The sequence below is a fragment of the Paroedura picta genome, chromosome 10 (genome assembly GCF_049243985.1).
Source record: "Paroedura picta isolate Pp20150507F chromosome 10, Ppicta_v3.0, whole genome shotgun sequence".
NCBI classification, from domain to species: domain Eukaryota; kingdom Metazoa; phylum Chordata; class Lepidosauria; order Squamata; family Gekkonidae; genus Paroedura; species Paroedura picta.
The window spans coordinates 77930409-77948807 of record NC_135378.1 but is presented as its reverse complement, the minus strand read 5'-3'; the positions used below and the strand labels follow the sequence as shown (position 1 = coordinate 77948807).

Genomic DNA, 18399 nt, shown 5'->3' with positions numbered 1-18399 from the left:
GAGCCTGCTGTGCTTCTGAGAGCTGATGAGACTTGGCCATCCCACCCCATTCCCCCTCCCTGGTTCTCCTCCAATTCTGAGTAACAGGGGTGGGGGCATCAGATCCCCATAACGCCCATGGAATAGTTTTTTAGAAACATCTCTAGAAACAATATAGAAACAATATACCATTGTAAGCTGTGTTCGAAAGCTAAGGCGTTGCCTTGAATTAAACCCCGATGCCGTCCTATTAAATAACAGAGGAGAAAGGGTCATTTTCAAATAATCCTACTGAAACAGAACGAGGGATAGTCATCCGGTCCCTGGGATGCCACAAAGCCCAACCACAGGACTCTGGTAGCGAGACGTGAGATCATCCGTTCTGGAGTGGGGGGCTTTGCTTATTAAACATGTCCTCTTTGAAGTCAGGGCCTCCTCTTCCCACCCAGCATGTGGGCTCGCATGGGAATTAAGCCCCGGGCCCTGCACACCCAATGTGACAATCATCCCCCAGACCAGAATGCCAAGCCTGGTTTAATCATGAGGACAACATGACCCACATCAGTTCATCACATGAACAGATCCTCAAACTATGGCTGTTGGTTAACATTATTCTTCCCTTTGAATAGCAAACAGCCTGTGAACTGCATTCAGGGGTCTTCCCACCTTCTAAATGCAGTGAGGAAGCGGCGTGTGCTCACATGGGCACCCTTGTGCCCCAGTTCAAGGAATGTCAATGCTGAAGCCAGTGCATCGGCCCCACGCCCCACACCCCACCGTCCATCTCCTGCATGTTGCCAGCTCCCATTCGAAGCATGCGCTGTTAGATTTAGAATGAGGGCTGCTATGGCTCAGCCTTGAAGGACCTCTGCACACAAGCCTTATTGATTGGAACTGGGTGCAGCTTTTATGAAGTGAAGCTTTTGTCTGAGCTCTCTGACAGCAAGGCTAGGCATGAGGTCATCTCTGGAGAGCACTGAGCAACCATCTTCATCTATCTGTCGAAGATCAACAGAGATGGAATGCCAGGAGGACCGCAATGTTCATGCCATATTCATTCTGTTGACACAAAGCAAGGACAGGACCAGTCTCTTGTTGCTCTGAGCTTGGGGGAGCTCTTCTGATATTTCATTAAGGATTTGTTTCTCTGCATAGCTTGTTTTCTCTGTCTTGTACTGAAAATGCCCAACAAATTGGTGGGCGTCTGCATTCACATGGGCATGTGGACCATGTCTGACGAACGTTATGTATTTCCAAAAGTAGATACGGATAGAGGGAAAGGAACACTGGCAATTATATCTGGTCAATGTCATGTAGGAGTATTTTTAGGGGGGTTTATTGTATGGTAGAAAGTGAAGAGGAACTAAAGAGCCTGTTGATGCGGGTGAAGGAGGAGAGTGCAAAAGTTGGCTTGAAACTCAACATCAAGAAAACAAAGATCATGGCATCCGGCCCTCTCAATTCCTGGCAAATAGATGGGGAAGAAATGGAGATAGTGACAGATTTTATTTTCCTGGACTCCAAGATCACTGCAGATGGGGACTGCAGCAAAGAAATTAAAAGACGCTTGCTCCTGGGGAGGAAAGCTATGTCAAATCTAGACAGCATCCTAAAAAGCAGAGACATCACCCTGCCAACAAAAGTGCGTTTAGTCAAGGCTATGGTATTCCCAGTTGCAATGTATGGCTGCGAAAGTTGGACCATAAGGAAGGCCGAGCGTCAAAGAATTGAGGCTTTTGAACTCTGGTGATGGAGAAGACTCTTGCAAGTCCCTTGGACTGCAAGGCGAACAAACCGGTCAGTCCTAGAGGAGATCAACCCTGACTGCTCTTTAGAAGGCCAGATCCTGAAGATGAAACTCAAATACTTTGGCCACCTCATGAGAAGGAAGGACTCCCTGGAGAAGAGCCTAATGCTGGGAGCTATCTAGGGCAAAAGAAGAAGGGGACGACAGAGAATGAGGTGGCTGGATGGAGTCACTGAAGCAGTAGGTGCAAACTTAAATGGACTCCGGAGAATGGTAGAGGACAGGAAGGCCTGGAGGATCATTGTCCATGGGGTCGCGATGGGTCGGACACGACTTTGCACATAACAACAACAATTGTATGGTAACAAGCCTCTTTTGGCACAGGGTGGTAAGGCAGCCAACATGCTGTCTGAAGCTCTGACCATGAGGCTGGGAGTTCAATCCCAGCAGCCGGCTCAAGGTTGACTCAGCCTTCCATCCTTCCAAGGTTGGTAAAATGAGTACCCAGCTTGCTGGGGGGTAAACGGTAATGACTGGGGAAGGCACTGGCAAACCACCCCATATTGAGTCTGCCATGAAAATGCTAGAGGGCGTCACCCCAAGGGTTAGACATGACCCAGTGCTTGCACAGGGGATACCTTTACCTTTATTGTATTTTACTTACTGTTGTGAACCACCATAAGACGTTTTAGAGAGCAACAGTATAGAAATGCGAAAATAAATGCATAAATAAATATCCACAAATATATCTCTGAGTGTCTGGAGATACATAAAAGTAGCAATAAGCTCTAACTGATACATAGTGAAGATTCCCACTTAAAAACCAATGCACACTGCTGAGAAATCAGCCCAAGCTGCCCAAGCAGTTAACCCTCCACACAAAGTTTTGTCTGTGATACACACCCTCTCTTCTATTTTCCTCAAGAGTAATAAGAGAGATGGTAGATTGGCAAAACCATACAGTGGTGAATGGGTTAAACCTCTTCTCCCTCTCTCTCTCTCTCTCCCCCCCCCCCGCATCCCTACGACTGCGGCCCTGATCCAAATCAGAGCATACGCAGCAGCTATTAATCTTCTTAAAACACAGGGAAGTTCTAACCACAAACCACCCACCTTCTCATCTCTTTTGTCTCTCAGCTAGTAAAGTTGGATGAGGCCCCTAAGCGAGATCCTCATCAGTTGCCTCTTGCCCAAATCTTCTGTCTTTGTGTTTAGAGCCCTTACGAAAAAGCACCCTAAAAATATCACTGTTGGGGGATAGGCCACTGATTCAGATCTTATCTCCGTTGTCCTGGGGAACAAGAACATCTCCAACTGACTCAAGGCACCTATGAAGAATGTATGGGTAGGTTCTGCAGGAAATGATGAACATTCAAGTAAGGACTTGACAAGGCAACCCATCTCCTGCCTCTTGTTTCTGGTCTTCTTGACCTTTTGTCTACTTGATCTCCTGGAGGGAGTGGGGCGACTTCTGATAGTTTTGCTTTTGGCTCACTGGGCAGCTAGATATCGGTCACTAAGAGCACTTGTCAAAAAACCAACTCTCTGACCAGCTACGGGATTAACAGTGCAAAGCTTTCCCCCAGGTTTAGAATCACTTTTTGTCTCTCCTTTCTGTTGCCGTTGCTTTTGCTAGGATATGACAACCCTGCGTTAGCAAACATCGTAAATCGGGATGTCAGGCTGCTGACACATGTATAAACAATTTTATCTGAAGCTATCTTCAACGTGACACTCCGCTGGCGTATGAAGAAGACTTGGGGCTGGTTTGGGTGCCCAGAAGTTCACAAGAATTTATATTTATAGGAGCTTAGGATCACAGAATCGTAGAGTTGGAAGAGACCTCTATGGTCATGTAGTCCAACCCCCTGCAGAATGCAGGAAGTTCACAACAACCTGCCCACCCACAATGACCCCAATTCCATGCCCACACCTTAGCGAGTGTGACCTGGAAGAAATTTGCCTCCTGACCCCAAAGTGGCGATTGGCATTGAACTAAATTCCATCTAAACATCGGGAAGAAGTTCCTGACAGTTAGAGCGACTTCTCAGTGGAACAGGCTTCCTCTGGAGGTGGTGGGTTCTCCATCTTTGGAAAATTTTAAACAGAGGCTGGAGAGCCATTTGACAGAGAGGCTGATTCTGTGAAGGCAAAGGGATGGCAGATTACAGTAGATGAGTGATAGGGTTGTGAGTGTCCTGCATAATGCAGGGGGTTGGACTAGATGACCCACGGGATCCCTTCCAACTCTATTATTCTATGATTCTATGATTCTATGATTGGGCATGGAAGACAGGGCCACAAGAGCCAAGCACCAACACAGTGCCCACCCACATACCATCTGCCTAAGTTCACAGGGACTTCATGGAATTTCAGTCTTTGCATCCCTCTCTGTATGTTTAAAGGCGGCCTTATTGTGTAAGATGCCCAGCTGTGCTGCGAGAAACCCACCCATGACGTTCTCTGTAAAATAGGCCTGTGTCTGCTCAGTCCCTTGTGATGCCAGCCACAAGGATGAGTCCAGCCTGTTTAAGTCAGGGGAAGGGAGAAATGCGCTGCTTGCAGAGGCGTGAGCTTCCAAACAGAAAGCCCATTCTTGCCCTAAAGAAGTTTTCGCTTAACCGCAGATCTGGTTTTCCCGAGCTGTGAAAACTCATCCATGACACAACCGGATTCAGAAACTGGGAAGCCCCTTTTGAACAAATATTAATTGGTCACCGGAGCCATACTTGCTAGCTTCTTCTAAGAAAGGTAGCGACTGCTGTTGAGAGAACCCTGTTCTGTGCCATTTAAGTAAGCGAGGGAATGCACAGCAGAATCTTCTACTAAGATTTTAGTGGCTAGGAAGGAATTGGAGGGGAGAAGGTACTCAAATGAGCTGCTCCTAAGATGAAGTAGAGAATTTGAGACTTGGGACCATTCTGCACACATAGGATAATGCACTTTCAATGTGCTTTGGCAGCTGGATTTTCCTGTGCAGAAGAGGAAAATCTACTTCTAAAGTGCATTGAAAGTGCATTATCTATTGTGTGCAGAATAGGCCAATGCCCCCCCACCCCTCGCAGTCAACTTATGGCAACCCTATGGAGATTTCAGGGCAAGAGACAAACAAAGGGGGTATGTCGTTGTCTGCTTCTGTGTTGCAATCCTGGATTTCCTGGGGGAGGGGGGGGTGTCTCCCATCTACGTACTAAGTTGGTTAAGCTGCCAAGTTCTCACAAGATTGGCCTAGCCTGGGCTATACCATTCTAAGTGACCAGTGGTTTAAATCACTATAAAGCAACTTATCTGTTTATAACAAATCGAATGGCTGAGTTTGGGCCAATAACAATAGTACTGAGAAAATTCATTTTTGGTACAACAGCAGCTCTCTTCTTCTGGAAACAAAATCTCTGGATCTTTTGCAGCAAATGATAACTGCATTTTTATTGCACAAGGGAGCAATCTTCTGGAAAGAAACTGGTTCTACATGATATCCTTTAAACTGGCCACAGTAGGGTCGCCAGTCACCAGTTGGGGTCTGGAGAATCCCCTGGCTTGGAGCCTTCTCCCCCCCCTTTTTTTAGGACTTTCAGAAACTGGGGGAATTTACCAGACATGAGGAGGGTAGAATTAGGAAGTAAATGCAACATGCTTGACCCAGAAGAAAAGAGAAGACCCTTTAGCCACAAATGCCAAAAGGAAAAGCCATCATTTGCTTGAGATTTTTCCTTTTGACACCACCCAGAAGCACATTGGTGATGTCAGGGGATGACAATCTGGTTTTTGGGCAAAACTCTATGGTAAGAAGCTAATTCCACTATAGAGCTTTTGCCTGAAAGCCAGAGTGTCACCTGCCAACCTGCCAACTTCACTTTCGGGTTATGTCAGAACGTTGTGTTAATATTCATACTCCTCCCCACTCCTGAGTGTGCAATCCCCATCCCCCACAAGCAGCTGTGGGGGACTTAGCAGCCATAGGCCACAGGCATTAATGCTTCCAAGAGTGCCCTCTTCCAAATTTCTAACTGGATTTACAAAATGGTCCTTCTCCAAATTTCTGTTTCATGTTATAATTCTGAATGATCTGGTTTTATTTCCAAGTGCCATGGACACAGGCTTTTGGCATGATTTCTTTTTGCACGAGGACAGAAATGTTTCCTTTATGCAATTGCTCCCCCCCCCCCGCCCTTGCAAGGGTTTATCGATGAATCTGTGTGCTTTTATTAATGGGGGAGGAAGAGATAACCATGAACCGGCAGAATGGAAAGCTGCAGTAGACCGCGTACTCTAATTCCGGAATTAATTATGGATATTCTTCTAGTTAAACCAGAATGTAGGAAGAGCAGGACTCGGGCAGGACGAAATTACAGAACAATAATAGAAAAGAATGAGTGAAATCTACCTACCCCTGCTAGGGAAATTGTGACTGATTTCTTTTCTTTTTTTAAATAACTAAATGGAGATTGTTTTACATTTCCACTGTTCTTTCCCCGTATAACATTACACGTACCCATCATAGGTCGGCTGCTGAATATTCATAGTGATTTTTGTATTCATGATTATCCAGCAGAAGCAGCTACACAGAAGCAAAACGGATGTGCAGAAGTTCAGAACGACTAGCTGGTAACACAGTAGTTATAACGAGGTGAAGGTTACTCCTTTCACCCCAGCCAGAACACCATGAGTGCCTGTTGAACACTGCGTTTGCACGTCTTCATTATCACTGACGCAATTGTACCTCCCTTGTTTTCCTTTCTTCTCTTGCCTGTCTCAGCTGAGATTGTGTGATGCATCTTGAAGCGGATCCTTTTCTTTCTTTTGTTTCTGTTGTTCTGCTCATTTGTGGCACTAGAGTCAGTGTTCTACTGCACAGAAGCATCCCTGGGAATCGGGTGGCAGGGTCCTCCTGACCACCGGTGGGGGATAGGGGGGCAGGGTTGCCATATCATAGAACCATAGAGTTGGAAGGGGCCATCTAGGCCATCTAGTCCAATCCTCTGCTCAATGCAGGATCAGCCTAAAACATCCATAATAGCCAGATTGGAAAACTCCTGGAAATGTATGGATGGAACCTGGGGATGACAGGAACTTCATTGGGGTACAGTGCCATAGAGTCCATCCTCCAAAGCATCCATTTTCTCCCAGGGGAACTTATCTCTGTTGTTTGAAGATTAACTGTAATCCCCAGGTCCTACCTGGAGGCTGGCATCCCTCCCTGGGAAACAGAATGGAACTCTGCTGATAATGTCTGCTTGCTCCTCAATGACTTGTATGCTTTAGGATGCTTTGGGCTGATCCTGCGTTGAGCAGGGGGTTGGACTAGATGGCCTGTATGGCCCCTTCCAACTCTATGGCTCTGTGATTCTATGACTAGGAGCCATGTGAAGGGAGCCATTTTAGCTCCATTTCAATGGTTCATGACTGCAGAACTTTCTCAAAGCCTGAAGAATGTTTCAGGGGGGTTCTCAATGGCTAAAAAAGTTGAGAAAGGCTGGAATAGACAATACCAACCTTGATAGACCAGTGGTCTGATTCAGTACAAGGCAGCTTCGGGTGCATGTGTAAAAGTTTGCTTTTTAACAAGATTATTTCAAATTCAGATTCTTATGTTATTTTCTGCCGCTGGGCCCATCCACTTCCACTACCTAGCCATGCTCCCCATCAATGGAGGTGGGTGGGGATTGACTAGGAAAATAATGTTCCTTTGGGGGCAGTAGGGTCACTTTCTCTAGAGTTTCAGCCTTCCCCATTTTGCCTCCATGACTCTCAAAGCCTGGAGTCCTTGTGTTAATTGAGGGTTCTAAATTGGATCACAGTCACTTTGTGCATTCTCACACTGTTGCCTGTGTAAATGCGGGTGGCTCGGTAAGTTTTGACTGTGTGTAAGTATGATCCTCATTGCGAGCACAAAAGAAGCACATAAGCTTACATGCAGACTAGACGTTTCAGTGGGGTCCACGATTTCCACCCGTGCTTCACCCTTCACAGAGTGACTCCCCAATCTCACCCCCAGTCTTGTCCTTGGAGTAAAGGGGATCACCAGGATCAATTCTGCAGGGGCGATTCAGACTGCCACAGGAGGAAGTGGAGGAAAATGCACTCCCCTAGTGGAAATCCTTGAACCCTGGAAACATTTGTCTGGATCCAACCCATATATTTGCAAGGTAACAGTTAAATGATACATGACTTCCCATGATGGTTCTAGGCATGCATAATCCTACCAAGTCAGTCAATTGTAAGCATGCCCCAACAGCAGCTACCTTGCCAGTAACTGGCGGCTCTTCCACAGTCTCATTTTCCAAACTTGTGTGTCCCGACTCCTCAAGGGTTTTTTCCCCTTTCATACATGTTTTTTTTTTAATGTATGATTGGATTTATAGGACTTCCCCTCAGCCCAGCTGTCTCGGGGCGGTGTACATCAAATAAAATCAACACACTTAATTCAATAAAATCTGTAGAAATTTCTAAAATTTGCATCGCATACATTCCTATCCCCCACGTTGCTCCCCCATTTAATTGCCAGAGCTATATGATACAGGAGAGAGTGTTTCAAGGGTGGGAAGGAGGGTTCTTAGATGTTCCTGGTGGCCTCACCTCAGTCGAATGCCTGGTGCATGACTTCCATTTTGCAGGCCTTGCGGAACCTTAGTAAGTGCCAACAGTTCCTTCTAGTGGTCGATTCGATTTTAAGTTGCCGTATGTCAGGCGTATCTCCCTACAGGTTTTTGCACTGAACCTACAGCAACATAATACCAAATTGACAACTGGAGGGCGTAAAATATACATGGAAAAGGGGGACAAATGAAGCAATAGGGTACACAGCCAATGAAAACGAGAAAGCAGAAGAGCCTTCTGTTAAATACCACCAGTGGCACAGTTGCAAAACTAGTTGTAATGTTTCCAATTTCAATCGATCAGTAGGATTAGACGGAGTACTCAACTCTAAAGAAAACGGGCATTATAAGTAAGCAACGTTTTTGAGAGTCGGAGAATTTGAGAGTCGGAAAAGAAGAGCCGCGGACTTTTCAAGGTTACGGTAGACACCATATTTAACTATAAGGGACTGTTGTGGTTTCTGGGGAATCAATGGTAACCGTCCAGCTGACTTCAAAAGAATGAAGATGGAGACGTCAGGAAAGAAACAGAAGGTGCAGCTGGCATTCGGAATGGCTTTTAAAGTGCTCTCTCATTAGCAGCGACTCCGTGGTCCTCTCACACAGGACAGGCATAACAGATGGCTGCGTGAAGCCAACAAGGGCCTGGGCTGCAGCGTTCATCAATTAAGCAGAAAGGAATTGGCATGCTGTTAATACCCGATCTCTGCTGAGAGAGAGCCAACAGCAAGACTGTAAACTATCTCCCAGACATCCTTAAGTGTAGATTAGAACATACTGCTTTTCATTGTGTTCCGCCAGCACTTGCCAAGCAGGGGCTCTTCGTCACCATTGCCAAGGAGATGCCACCCTCTGAGAATGGCCCATTGAAAGCGAAGAGACCAAAACACCCCAGAAAGCAGGTGAATGAAGTCTAAGAAACTCTCTTGGTATTTCTTTTTGCAGCCTGGATTAATAAATGATGACTTCTTACGTAGCTTGGCTTTCTCTAGGGCAAAAGGAAACAAAACAGCTATTAAAAAATTGTACTTATTCTCTTCCTTGTTGCCAGACAAAAAAAAAATAACCCGAAACTGTTTTTATAAAAGTCTGACGCACATTTCGTGAAGTCTTTCGACTACTCGGGCTCCATGTCCAGATGTTTTTAAAGCCACCTACAGCATAATTTGAAGTAGAGAGACCGGAGTAACCCCATTTAGAATTGCACTGTAAGTGGACGAGGCTACTTATGAGTGTTAGAACTAGGGTTACCAACTTCGATGGTAGCTGGATATCTCCTGGGTCACCTGGAGGAAATAGCCCTGGAAAACATGGCCAGTTTGGAAGGTGGACTCTAGGGCAGGGGTAGTCAACCTGTGGTCCTCCAGATGGTCATGGACTACAATTCCCATGAGCCCCTGCCAGCAGGCTCATGAGAATTGTAGTCCGTGAACATCTGGAGGACCACAGGTTGACTACTCCTGCTCTAGGGCATTAGACCCCATTGAAGTCCTTCCTTTCCCCAAACACTGCCCTCCTAAGACTTCATACCCAAAATTTAAAGATATTTCCCAGTGGTGAGTTGGCAACCATAATGAGAATTCAAAACAACTAGGGCACAAACCAGGAAAATACAGTTTGGTTTGTGGTTTTTAAGAGCTAAATGTACCAGTTCAGTTTGTGAGTGGGAAGAACAGCCCGTGCCCCCAGTATGCTAGAGACACTAAGCTCTCAGGGATCTCCAACTGAGTCCCCTCAGGTGAGGATTGGGGTCTGAGTTATACCTCCCCCCAAGAAGGTGTCCCTTCCTCCATTGTATCCAATGTAAGGAAAAAGCAGCAAAAAAGCAAGAACAGAATCAGAGTCCTAGAGAATCTATGCAGTAGAAACTGAAGGGGGGCACCAGAACCAGTACAATGTACTAGTGCCCAGCAGAACAAAGGGCCATTGTGGTAGTGCCAGCTCAACAGGACAGATGTCTAGCATAGAACCACACTCCAAGCATGGGGGGGGGGGGATTTGCAAGCCTAGCAAAATCAGTGCAATATAGTAGTTTCCAGCAGAACACAGTACCAATGTGGCAGTGCCAGTTCAATCACAATGCAAAAGGGGGGCATTTAAGTTTAATAGGACTGACCTTAAGATACCGAGTTACAAATCCAAGTAAGAGAGATGAGATTTTGCAAGGTCTTTGTCTGTTGTGGGGAGAGGAAAGGCCGCTTTGAGACTCCTTCTGGTAGAGAAAAGCAGCATACTTATATATTATATACCAACTCTTCTTCTTCTTCTTCTTCTTCTTCTTCTTCTTCTTCTTCTTCTTCTTCTTCTTCTTCTTCTTCTTCATATTTAAAAGTTGATTTTCAGTATTTAAAAACCAAACCAACATCAAGTATGTTTCAACAGCATCTGATGGATGATGCACATGCACAATTTAGCATTTTGAAAACTTTTGTTCGAACTTTGGGACCACCTGATTATTGGGGACAAATATCAACAAATGTGCTTAACTTCATGAAGCTTGCTGGGCAACCAAGCAAGCTAGCTGTCAGAACAAAATAGCATAACCCTGATGTCAGCTTTTCCCATATCAGCCCATTGAAAGACAGATGATATATAATTGCAATGACACATTGGTTCATTATGAACTTCCAAGCATAGCTGGCTGGATGTTATTGAAACAGAATGCTGGATGGTAGATGAATCTTGACTAGTCCATCAGGGCAATTTTTAGATTATTCCTCACCTGTTGCTATTTGGAGGCACACTGCATCTGAATATAGAGGTTCCATTGTCATCTTGTGAGTGATGGGTCCATCTTTCATGAAGCTGTCTAATTTATTTGTAATATTACCCATGCTTTAAAAATCCTTTGCGGTATTTTATGGCAATCAACTCCCTTTTTTAATCAAAGATTGCGTGAAGAAGTTCGTTCTGAAGAATTTACAGCAAGTTAGTTTTGTTCAAGAACTTGAGGTCCTATGGTTTGGAAAAATGGAGGGGGAGAGCATCAGAGAGTGGGAGAAAAGAGAGAAATTTCTCTTTGTACACCATACATTCTTTTCTAAATATTTATCTTGAATCCACAGTCGTCCTTTCCCCATCCCCCAATCTAAAAAAGCCCCATTAAATCCCTAAGCCTTTCTTCATAAGGAAAATGTTTCATTCCACTGATTGCTTTAATTGTTCTCTTCTGTACCTTTTCCTGCTCTACAAGTCTTTTTTAATTTTGAGATGGGATTCATATTGCATTCCGTGTCCATAATCCATTGGGGAAAAAAGCACACTCAAAACCATGTGTCTCAATCTGCATGTCTTGCTCTGTGTTGGGTTGAAAAAAGATTTCACATGTGACTTCAACACAGATGTTTATAATACTGTAGTCATAGCTACTTGCGGTCTACTGATTATTCTTGATATTGAATGCACTTTTTTTTAGTGCCTCTGCGCTCTGAGCTAATGTGCATTTTTATTCCTGCCAGTGTCCAGGACAGGGGTCCTTATGCAGTGCTGTTGGGCACCAAGGTACCTGCCAGAATATTTCCCTCCAAATGTTTTCATAAGGGGGGAAGCAGAAGGGGGAAGCCCACAGGCTTGACTACTGCAGGCCTTCCCTTGACCCTGCTCTGGAAACTACAGCTGGTCCAGAAAGCAGCTGCCCAGTTCTGTGGCAGCTGCCCTGGCTTCCAGTTAAATTCTGGATCTGGTTCAAGGTTTTGGTACTAACCTTCAAGGCCTTACATGGTCCAGGCCCCGCGTATCTGAAGGACTGCTTCTCTGAATGCATTCCCCAGAGAGCACTAACCAGCTGACGATCTCTGACCTCAAGAAAATATCCCTGGCTAATAATGCCCAACATTATTTTCTTTAAAACAGTACCAGGAGTTTCCCAACATTGACCTAACAACCCTACCCTCTCCATTCCCCATCAGTGTCGAGGGGGGACCAGGGCCCCCAGATGGAAGCCATGATATAAACCAGGTCTTGGTGGGAGATAAGGGGGCAGGGCATTGAAGCAGCCAGAATGTGTTGAGGCAAACGAGGATTTTCATCCTAGTCTTGAGCTGCATCCTGACTTCACAAACAGATCTTTTTTAGAATAGAACCAGGTGCTGTGCTTGAACTGAGCCAGAGGCTGCCGTGTGCTCACCTCTGGGGCTTCAGTGAGCAGTGTGGGAACTGCTTCCCAGTCAAAATGCATAGTCCTGGGCTGCTGGAGCTGGGGGTCAGGCTACTTTTCATTTGGCTTTGGTTTTGCGCTTTGCCGCGTTAACCGCCTAGCATTCCGCCACTGAATCCTCGCCGTGCATTAGTTGTCCCTTTTGTGCACAGGCTGGAATGGAATCTGGCTCTCGTTCCCACAGATCTGTTGGCTTTGTGGGGCTAGCAGGTGTTAAAACTAATAAAAGCTTTGTGACTCAGCTGAGCACATATGACACCAACAACAAGCCACTCCCTAACTATACGGGCAAGATGATACCAGAGAACAGGAAGGTAAGCAATGTAGAAACAGAGCAGAAGTACGTTCCTTGTTTGTCCCCAACACATGCATGACATTAAGGACCCATGGGCCTGCTGTGTCCCCTTAGAAAATCCCTACTCTTACTGACTTGCTGTCCATCTCTCTGTCTCTGGCTGTGTCCTGACAGCATGCAACTCATTCCTCACATGTTGGATAATGCGCTTTCAAGAAGCCAGTTTTCTTGTTTTGCACGGGGAAAATACAGCTGTGAAAGCACATTAAATGTGCATTATCCAACAAGTGTGGAATGAGTCTATGTGTTCATGGTTGCTGAATTGTTAAGATTCACAGCCCTTCACACCTGCGCATTCGCACACAGTCTCATGGGAGGGGAGGAGGGCAGCCAGTGGTGCCTTTGCAAATGGCAGGAGATGTTGAGAGAGGTGGAGTTTTGGGAGGATGTGGTGTCCCTTCCATGAGACACTGTAGGGCAGCCAAATTGTGGCTCTCCAGATGTTCATGAACTACAGTTCCCATGTGCCCCTGCCAGCACAGCCAATTGGCAGGGGCTCCTGGGAATTGTAGTCCATGGACATCTGGAGGGCCGCAGTTTGACTACCCCTGGTAAAGACCATACAGGCTTGGGATAATTCCAAGAGCATCTTGTGGAGGCCATTTTCTGGCTATTCCCCCCCCCCCACACACACACACACTCCTCAATTTCTCAATGGCAGGGGATTGGGGCTAAAGGTGAGTTGGTTACTTGTCTTGGGCAAGCAAATGGGATGGGATTTATTTTCCTCTCATCTATGGTTTTTTAGACTATAAAAATACCAAAGAGGTACCTTGTGCAGTTACAACTGAGAGATCTGTGCATTTTAGTGACTTGACCTGACCAGATTAACGGATTGTCCTATGGCACAGTTCCATAAGCAGTGGAGAGAAACTTACCGATCCGAATTTCCCGGCTTAGTATTCAAGTTGGGAGGTAAACAAGAAGAACAGGATGGCCTGTTTCAAGACTTGGCTCGTATGTAAGATGTGGTAGTCAAACTCAGCATGTCCACTGGGTGATTGTCTTCACCGCAAAGTTCCCACCATGCCTAGTTTCCAGTCCAAGAGCAACATGGAAAAAAGACAAGCAGAAGAAAACACAGAGGCTTCCTAAACAGCACTGTTTTACTGTTATTTCTGAAATCTGGCAAGACGGGAGCCCTACTAATAACTTCTGTAATGCTGTTCCATGGGATCAGTCATAGGGCTGCCAGATCTGGGTAGGGAAATACTTGGAGATTTTGTGGGTGGAGCCTGGGGAGGGGAGGGTTTGGGGAGAGAAAAGACTTCAACAGCAAGTAATGCCACAGAATTCACCCTCCAAAACAACCAGTTTATCCAGGGGAAAGGATAGCTGTTCTCTGGAGATCAACTATAAAAGCCCCACTTGGAGGCATGAAAATCAATCTAGAAACACACATGAGAGGATATGCACAAACAAAAGAAACCAAGCACCTGTGGCCCAATAAATCCTGAAAGTTTCCATAGAATGTGTTTCATCTGCAGCAAATGTAGTCTTGTGTTTCAACTGGAGGTCAACATTAGCCAAGCAAGAAGAAAAAGTCTTCAGTATCTTTAACAGTAACCATCAAATGCAACTGAGACTAGTATCCTAGGTATAAACTAGTTTCGTTGAACTTCCTCGGTTGTAGGATCATTGCTGTAAGCTACAAAGGATAATATGTCATCGTAAACAAATTCTTTGGAAATTTACAGGATTTATTGAGACACATGTTCCCCCCCCCCTTGTTTGCCCACTTGGAGGCTGGCTGCTAAGAGTGACCTAGACTGGACTGTCACAGATCTAGGCTGGGTGGAGGCTATTAGTCGAGGGCGAGGAAACAGAATCTGGGGAACAGCTAGACAGCTAACAAATCAGAACCAGGTTCATATTGGGACAGCTGGCCCTTTAAGTATGAGTATGAAAAGGCTCTTGTTTAAAAGTGTTGGTACTCCTCCCTAGATACCAGCCTTCTACTCTGCTTGATCTTGAGTTCCTCCTCCACTTTCTCTTGAACATTCCTGTTTTGTGAACAGGCACTTGCTTTGGAAGACCAGAGGGTCTTGAACTGCATTTAGTGTCTCTTTTTCCTCGCAGAGAGTTAACTAGCTGCCTAGTCACATGGCGTTTGGCCCAAGGCTCACTTAGGCAAGTGCTTGAATAAAAAAGCACGGTGCTATTTTTGGTTCGCACACAATAAGGCACTGGATTCGGGCGCCTGGGGGGAGAAGCTGAGAAAAGGAGGCGTTGGGACTAACTCGAGGGTCTTTCCAGGGAGAGCACTAAGCTAAGAGCAAACAATAGGTCAAAGTAAAACCTCTGGAATGCACAAAATACTAGCCCCCCACCTCATACAGCTTCTTAACTTATAAGGTCTAAGCAGAGTACTATACTAACATATAAAAAGCTTGACCACACTTGAAAGGCTGCATAAATCTATCACAAACACATACCATTTTGCTGCTAAAAGTGCAATAGGTCTGCTGTTATCTTCTATTAAAAGAGGTAATATCTAATTGAAGCAAAGGAAAAATTAGAATTGTTCTGGCTCATAAAAGTAATCACATTCAAAGGTCATTGATACAGGGTGTCTACACTAGCCGTCCCACAGTCATATACTCTAATAGAGTAGGGCAGGGGTAGTCAAACTGCGGCCCTCCAGATGTCCATAGACTACAATTCCCAGAAGCCCCTGCCAGCATTCGCTGGCAGGGGCTTCTGGGAATTGTGGTCCATGGACATCTGGAGGGCCGCAGTTTGACTACCCCTGGAGTAGGGTATCTGAATATACCTCCTTTGCCAGATTTTAGATGGCTGGGCGCTAAGGCGCTGCCCTGTGGCAGAGGGCATACACTTTCAGAGTAACACAGAATCACACAAAGCTGGAAGAGAGAACAAAGGGCCATCCAGTCCAGCCCCCCACCATCTCGGGGACTTAAAAATCACACAGTCCTGACAGTTGCTCATCCAATTTCCTCCTAAATTTCCAATGAAGGAGACTCCACCACCCTCCAAGGCAGCATACTGCATCTACAAACAGCCCGTGCCATCAGAAAATAGTTCTTAATATTTCCTGAAATTTGAACCCATTGATCCTATTCTTTGCCTCAAAAGCTGCAGTAAACAAGTTGCCCCCCCCAACCCCCTCAGCATGTCTACCTTTCATGTAAGCACAGCTCTCCTATTACCCCTTGGCCTCCTCTTCTCCAAGCTAAACACACCCAATTCTCTCAACCTCTCCTTGAGAGGCATGGATTCCAACCCCTCAACCATCCCAGTTGCCCTTCTCTGAATACGTTCCAGCTTGTCAATATCCTTGTTGAACTGCAATGCCCAGAACTAGACGCCATATTCCAAATGGGGTCTAACCAGTGCGGAATAGAGCGGTATTATAACTTCCTTTGATCCAGATTCCGTGCAGTAATATAACATTAGCCTTCTTCACTACATGTCACATTGTTGATTCCTATTCCACTTGTTGTCAACCAGAAATCCCAACTCCCTTTCACATTAACTTGAAACCCCACTGTATTTGATGAGGTCTTCTCCCAAGTAAGCATGCCTGGAGTTTGAGGGTTAGCCACTCAGAGCACTCATGACCTGCCAGATTACTTTCCCAGACAACAACAACCCACCTGAAATTATGTCTTTATTTGTATTATTAGTCTTATAGGCCACTGTTCCTAGGACAGCTGGCTTGCAGCGGCTCCCATCAAACCAAACAGTAAAACAGTTTAATAACAACTTAAAACACCCCTCCCACCCCCAGTACCTAGCCCCATCCTAGCTACAAAACTCACAACGGCCATGCCTGGAAGATTACGACCTCCCCCAGGAGAAGTGTGGGGGGAGATAAAGGAAGGGAGAAGGAAGATCTTCTAGCCCCCTCCCCTTCCTGGCCTTCACCAAATGCTTGGTGGCAGAACTCCATCGGTGGAACTGATTCAACTCCTTCAGGGCTTCCAACTCTCCCAGGAGCTCATTATACCAGGCTGGTATAAAGCCAAGACCTGGTATAAGGTCAAGGCCCGGCAAACTGAACATAGGCCAGGGATCTCCAGCCAGTGAGACCCTGCAGAGGGCAAGGCCTTGCAGGGGGCATAGGGAGTAAGACGGACCCGCAGCTTAATCGGACCCATGTCCTAAGATAGAAGCTGGGGTAAGTTTAGCACAGGCAGTTCCTGCTGCTATCTGATTAAGACCTTCAGGGTTTTCATTCCACAAATTCCTTTCCTAACCATCAGCTATTAAATCGCCCTCTTTTCTTTAAAAAAAAAAAAACCCTCTCTCTTCCTTCCTGCAGGAACTGAGTCAAAGCAGCAAAAATGTATAAAGAGACACTTAAAAACACCCACCACCCCCTTCCCCCCCCCCCCCCCCGCCAGAGCAATTGTTAAGATTTCAGGATAGATGTGCTGGTGAGAGGATGGGGAGCCCTGTCTCTTTCAATTGCTGGGGGACCCCTTCGTTGGATTGTCTCCCTTTGGTTGCTTTCAAAAGCCAAGCGTCCCACGTTCTCTTTCTTCCCTCTCCTCAATCAAACTTGAATGGGACTAACCAGGACGCCCCTGTGGGGGATGACAAACCCTGTGGTCTGAAAGATGCCCTCCCTCTCCCCCCCCCTCCTCCTATGTTGTGTTTATGACTGGAGCTCTGGATCCTGTGTGTGCAGGCTGGCTTCCAGGCAGCTGCCCCCCCCCCTCTCTTTGGCTTCTCTGATTCATTGCTCTCCTGACCTCTGCTTAGTCTCCAGCTGTGATCGATGTAGCGCAGCAGCCCTTCCAAAAGGGAGCGAAAGGAGGAACTTCTCCCAGGAGTTTCGGGTCTCCCTTCCCTCTCTGGGCTCTCCAAGGATAAGAGTCCACCTGGGGGCCCAGCCCTGGGGCCCTCCCTTCCCTACCTGAGCCCAGCAGCTCTGTGCCTGGAGCCGCTGGAGCATCGGTGGGAGAAGTTATCGCCATTCCTGTGCAATGGAGTCATGGGCGAAACGGCAGCCGGCACTGAGATAGTGGGAGCGCAGAAGCGAGACCGGCTGGGCAGAGACGGAGCTCAGAAGGGCAGCCGTCCCAGTCGGCAGAACTGGCTGAGGCTATAGTTCCTCCGGAGCGTGCGTTTGAGTAAGGTGAGAAGGTTCAGACTTGCTTTAGATTGCTTTCAAGCATGTTTTCACCAGCTGGGAATGTGTGTGGGGGGGAGAGGGGGGGTCAGGAGCCGTGGTTGGTTCCGTCTAGTCCTTCCGAAGGCATCCGATAGGATGTGGAGGGTTTGGAGATCCAAGTAGGGTCAGAGGGCAGATGTGTTATTAATTATGTTAAAAAAAAAAACAGCAATGGCATTTTCAAGTGAATGTAGTAGTGAATTGAAATCACTCTTTGGACGCTGGCTCCTCTGGAATCCACTTGACACCTGTAAATTGTACTGTGGTTTTGAAATATCTCATTCGCAGTTTATTAATTGCTCCGATCCAGTTCTTAATGAGAAACTTGTGGCATTCCCTCTCCTCCAGGCCCCTTCCCTCTGTTGTGTTGGACACCCTTGCCGGTAAAATTAAGTCCTGTAACCTGGAACATCACGATTTAAGGTG

At 46.3% G+C, this 18399-nt stretch overlaps 1 protein-coding gene and 1 long non-coding RNA gene across 8 annotated transcripts in view; one reads left to right on the top strand and one right to left on the bottom strand.

The window, feature by feature from the left end:
• ARHGAP24 (Rho GTPase activating protein 24) overlaps positions 1-18399 on the top strand; it is a 361634-nt gene that overhangs the window by 221461 nt on the left and 121774 nt on the right. Inside the window, exon 1 of one of the 6 annotated variants that reach the window (XM_077300992.1) lies at positions 17784-17937. The exons of the other annotated variants lie outside the window; for them this stretch is intronic. The gene's annotated coding sequence lies outside the window, so the exon portion shown is untranslated. Of the gene's footprint in view, positions 1-17783; positions 17938-18399 lie in introns of those variants that run through there. 6 annotated transcript variants of the gene reach the window in all.
• LOC143819388 (uncharacterized) lies at positions 2770-17843 on the bottom strand. Of its 2 annotated transcripts, none has more exons than XR_013224945.1 (5): positions 17716-17843; positions 15269-15327; positions 13712-13863; positions 11045-11277; positions 2770-9310 (listed from the first exon to the last, which is right to left on the bottom strand). It is a non-coding gene; the product is annotated as an uncharacterized LOC143819388 (long non-coding RNA). The 2 variants fall into 2 exon arrangements; XR_013224944.1 differs by lacking the exon at positions 17716-17843 and adding an exon at positions 17552-17642.